Genomic DNA, 6,000 nt, shown 5'->3' on the forward strand with positions numbered 1-6,000 from the left:
TTTTCCTGGAGTTTGACCTAGATGCTGTGAAGGTGACTCCTAAGTCAGAATGGAGACCTCAAGATGTTGAAGATGCCAGGATCTTGGGGTGTCCACTAAGGGAAATTGAATGCACAGAGTGGAGTCAGCTGGAGAGATAGTGTATGTGCTGTGGGTGGTAGAGCTGTAGCAGTGGTACCAATGAACACTGCTGAAGCCCAGATGATGCTTTTTATTTAATAAGACCATTTAGAAATTCGTCTACATTAAGGTTATTATTGCTGTGATGAAATACCATGACTAAAAGCAACTTGGAGAGGAAAGGGTTATTTCACTCATAGATCTTTAATAGATCTTCACCAACCCTACATCTGACAGAGGGCTGATCTCCAAAATATATAAAGAACTCTAGAAACTAGACATCAAAATACCAAATAATCCAATTAAAAAATGGGTTACAGATCTAAACAGAATTCTCAACAGAAGAATCTCAAATGGCCAAAAGACACTTAAGGAATCGCTCAACATTCCTAGTCATCAAGGACATGCAAATCAAAACAATTGAGATATTATCTTACACCTGTCATAATGGCTAAGATCAAAAACACTAATGACAGCTTATGTTGGAGAGGATGTGGAGTAAGGGGAATACTTCTACACTGCTGGTGGAAGTGCAAACTTGTGTGGCCACTTTGGATATCAGTATGGTGACCTAGAAAATTGGGAATCAATATGCCTTACGACCCAATGATACCACTTGGGCATACACCCAGGGGATGCTCAATCATACCACAGGTACACTTGCTAAACAGAGTTATTTGCAATAGCCAGAACTTGGAAACAACCTAGATGCCCCTCAACCGAGGAAAAGATAAAAAAAAAATGAGGTACATTTACACAATGGAGTACTACTCAGCTGTAAAAAACAATGGCATCATGAGGTTTGCAGGCAAATGGACAAAACTAGAAAAAAAAAATCATCCTGAGTGAGGTAACCCAGACTCAGAAAGACAAACATGGTATGTACTCACTCATAAGTGGATACTGGATATAAAGCAAAGGATAACCAGACTACAACCCACAGCTCCAGAGAAGCTAGGTAACAAGGAGGACCCTAAGAGGGATGTATGGATCGCCCTGGGAAGGGAAATAGATGAGATCTCATCAGTAAATAGGAAGGGGGTGCAATAGAGGGAAGGAGATGGAGGATGAGAACATGAGGGAACAGGATGGTCGAGCTGGGGGAGGGACAGAGAGGGAGAGCAGTGAGAGAGATGTCTTGATAGAGGGAGCCCTTTATAGGGTTAGGGAGAAACCTGGTGCTAGGGTAATTCTCAGGAATCCACAAGGAAGATCCCAGCAAAGACTACTAGCAATAGTGGAGAGGGTACCTGAACTGGCCTTCCCCAGTAGTCAAATTGGTGAGTACCCTAACTGTCATTATAGAGCCTTCATTTTGTAACTGATGGAAGCAGATGCAGAGATCCACAGTCAAGCTCAGGCCAAACTCAGGGAGTCCAGTCGAAGAGAGGGAGGAGGGATTCTATAAGCAAGAGGAGTCAAGATCATGATGGAGAAATCTGTAGAGATAACTGAACCAAGCTGGTGGGAACTCATGAACTCTAGACCGACATCTGTGGAGCCTGCATGGGACCAAACTAGGCCCTCTGCATGTGGGAGACAGTTGTGTAGCTTAGTTTGTGTGAGGGGCCCCAGGCACCAGGACCAGGATCTATTCCCATGCATGAGCTGGCTTTTTAGAGCCCATTTTCTGTGGTGGGATGACTTGCTCAGCCTTGATGCAGGGGAGAGGGGCTTGTTCTGTCTCTACTTAATGTACCAGGCTTTGTTGGGACGCCTTACCCTCTGGAGGAGTGGATGGGGGTTGGGATGGGGGGGGGGCCGAGGAGGGGAAAGCAGTAGGAGAACTGTGGTTGGTATGTAAAATGAATTAAAAAAACCCTTCAAACAAACAAACAATAAAGAATCCTGCTCCTCCTTGTGTTTGTTATCAAGTGCTGGGGAGGGGGTGGGAAAAATGAGGCACAAACAGAAGATCTTGACTGGGGAGGTGTGGAGGTAGGGGTTATTGAGCACAACTCTATTCATTTCATATTACTCTCTGTCAGATTACAGTTCAGCTTGTCCCTTTTTTTTCTTTTCTTTCTTTCTTTTTTTTGCAAGTATAAGCAAGTTAATTCTAAAATTTATATGGAAATTTCCATCACCTATAGTAACTAAAACACTCTTGACAAAGAATAAACAAGAGACACTACTTTATCCGGCATTAAGGATGACTAAGTCATGATCTCTAAGACAGAGGGTTTAATATAGAACAGAGAACTTGCAAACAAATCCCCAATTAATTTTTGACCAGTATAAAAGCAATATGGGCTTCTCTTCTGCTAGCATATCTTTTGCTTGTTACCAGCTGATTTGTGTTTCTAGATTGCATGGACTCAAGGTTCAAAAAGGGAGCAAAGGTTGTTACTGAATAGGGTGAGGCAGAGAGGCAAGGAGGTGCAGGTAGAGAAAACCGAATATTATATCCTCTGGTGAAATGGTGACTATTTCCTATCAAGTGCAGTTTCCTTTGGGGGTGCATTTAGCTGTTGGCCTGAGTCACAGCAAAACCTTTATGGGTTTATGGAGTAGAAACAGACCTGTCCTTTTTAAGTCCAACATCTTTGGCTCCCTTTTTTCTTAGAGATGACTTTTAGCTTCATGAATACAAGATGAATAATATTTTGAAGGTGGTAACTGAAACTGGCTTAAATGAGACAAGAGAAATAGAAATAGAATATGCCAATAGAAACAGAAATGCCTAAATAAGCAATAAAAGTAAATCAGAATTCTCTTTAAAGCTGTATTAAATGGCTGGGTGTGGTGGCGCATACCTTCAATCTCAGCACTCAGGAGGCAGAAACTTTGGATCTCTAGAAATTCAAGGCCAGCCTCATCTCCTAATCTACAGAGTGAGTTCCAGGACAGCCAGGGCTGTTACCCAGAGAAACTTGGAAAAACCAAACCAAACCAAAAAAGAGGTATTAAATCTGTGACTCTGGTTTGAGTGACCACATTGAAATGTGTTGTCTACATCTTCAGATGCTCCAGAAACTCCCCAGAGAAACAGACCATGCCTCCGGAGCTGCTGTGACAGAAGGTGTGTATGCGCCTCTGGGCCAGCTCTTGTTTCTGTAACCTTCAGGTATGGTTTTCTTCTGGGTCATTTACCTCCTAAGGATGTGCCTCGCTATGTTAGAATGAGCAGAGGTGACTGTTAGACACAGCCGTCCACTGTAGAAGTGAGCAGCAGTAGCGGGATGGAGATGCTGGAGTTACAGGGTGTGGTGTTATCGGAACATTCAGCATGTGCTCCTTACTTTAGAGCAGACTTCAAGAGCTTTATGAACAATTAAGCAGCACACAGAGTGAGCAATATATTTAATGCAAGGAACTCCCGCCTACTAGGCAGGCTTGTAGAAGCCTCCCTGTGCTCACAGGAAGAGTATCATTATCCACAGGAACGTTTTCATTCTTTTTATTATGTCTCAAATTTAGTAGATTTGTTTTTGGTCACGCTGTGATTTTTACACTTTATGTTACAGATGACAGTAGTAATATCTCAAAGATGTAGATATGTCAACATATTTGTAGAGACTTTGAAAAGGTCAAAACCAGAGGGAAAAGTTAAATGCCACCACCACCACAAAGCAATAAAACATAAAAAAAACCAAAACCACAAAAGGCCAAAACCAAAGCCCTCTGAAAAGCAAAATTACTCACTCGGTGGCGCTCAGGTTATTACTGTTTAGAGCCAGGCCCAGTGATTTACAACACCTTATACTAGCCCTATTCCCAGTGGTTCCTAACGATGTTATATTAAACCGACTGCCGTCTCCGCTCTGTTCGGAGGAGACCTGATGTGCATAAATGGCTCAGGGGGTTGTCCAGATGACTTCTCTCAACTCTCGTACAAGAACCACATCACTCTCTTTCACGGGGGTCTCTGCCCATGAGACCTTGCCCACTGCGTCTCTGCGCGCAGTCTCTGTTCTTTACTAAAACTGTTATGTTTGGTAAATCCTTCTACCCCTGTGCCTTGGGCTCATCCCTCTTGGCATGACAATATTTGCTAAAACAACTGTGCCACCCATTCATTAGGGTGAAATACAAAGTGAACATTTGGTAGTGAAAGTATTCACATTGAAGTTTGGGGGAAAATAACAAGCTAGTGGTTTTTGATCTATGGTTAAAGTCTAAAACTGGTGGGCTGGAGAGGAACTTAAGCCATCAGTGGGTAGCACGGTCTGCAGTGATGCAGTGCCAGTGCTGCTGAACACCAGACTAGAAGACATGGGGCTTTATCCAGTATCCTCACATACCTCCCACAGGAAGAGCCGGTAGTGGTGTGAATGTTTAAAGGCATTCAGAAGCCAGCCAACCAGGAACGCTTGTTGGGAATCTCCTATTGGGAAGACATAATACTAGACTCAAGGGCCAAGTTCCTTTTCTTGGGATGGTTTCACCAAATTTCTGAGGTAATACAAAAATCTGTCACAGGAAAACTTCTCTAAGAAACTCCTTAGGAATAGAAAGTAACTTTGTAGGTAATTTAATTTAGAGTTTTTTTTTTTTTTTTTTTTTTTTTTTTTACCCCTAGACTCAAAACAGGCAATATTCAGATAACAGGCCAAAATGCCTTTAATAGCAGTAAAAATAATATCAATAAAACTCAAATATATTCTAAGCAAGACAATATAGAAACATCTACTTTACAAAATAATTTACACTATTTAGTTATGATACCCGGAAGTTATGTCTGTGAATAACCTACAAGAACATGAAGCATAAGCATGATAGTAATAATATATAGTGGTACAATAATTTATGCTGAACTAGTAAAGACAACTGAACATTGAGTATTTTAACTGCATAAGGTAGTTTTCCCCAAACGGCCTCTGAAGATCCTGGAGATTGTGAATTGGTGACAGGGTATGGCAAGCCTTACTTAGTTTCTTTTTCTGGTTACTCAGTCCCAGAGTGACAATTTCTGCTCTTCTTCATTTCCCACTGTCCTAAGCTCTACGATCTGACAATTAGCCTGTCTTCCATTCTCTTAGAATATGCTTTTTTAACAAGGCTGTCTATCTGGAGAGATCAGGAGAAAATTAACAATGAAAATAGTTACTTCAGGTGTGTTATCCCCAGTGATGGTTTGGTTGAGAAAAAAATCAGAGAGTAGAATTTACAGAGTAGATTAAAGGAGAGTGAAAAGCATGAAAAATGGCATATAAAGTAGGAAAATCGAGAAATTTAAGGAGAAAAAAGAGTCAGAGAGGAAAGATGAATTGGTTAAAGGTCAAAGTTACACACTAGGAGACAGAACAGACAGACAGGTGATGGTCAAGGATAGAATGTGAGAAGTGATGGAGAGAGAATGGGGAGGAGCCCCAGAGAAGGAAGGAGAAAGAGAAGATCAGAGGAGGAAGAAGGAAGCAAATAATGAAGATGGAAGACAGCAGACGGAAAAATGCAGAGATCCTATTAAGTAGGAAACAGAATGAACAAGAACAACACAAAAGAAAAAGAATACAGTGCATCAGGACTATACTGGTGTGTGGCCTCTATAGAAAATGGAAGACTCAACAGCCTGCTAGATGTGCAAAACCGAGACAACGTTATAAGGAATTAGAGTTAAAAACCTAACTGAGCAAGAAAGAGGAAACTAACTCAGACAATCAGACAAATAGCTTCCAAGTTTCAAGGCAGGAATGGTCACAGCCTTCATGCTTTTTCTTAAGTGTGCACTAATTTGTTACAGTGCTGGATCCAGCCAGCCCCAAAGGCCCACTCTCATTAACTCTATCTGGGCCACTGTTTCTACTGTTGGGAGGGTGAAAGACGTAGGGATCAGCAAGAAGATCAGATAATCAAGTCTCAGGGGACAGAGTTACAAAATCATTGACGTAGGATTGCTAGTTGTTTTCATGCCCCGAGAATGCTCAGTTGAAGTGATCC

Source organism: Onychomys torridus, chromosome 10 (genome assembly GCF_903995425.1).
Source record: "Onychomys torridus chromosome 10, mOncTor1.1, whole genome shotgun sequence".
NCBI lineage: Eukaryota > Metazoa > Chordata > Mammalia > Rodentia > Cricetidae > Onychomys > Onychomys torridus.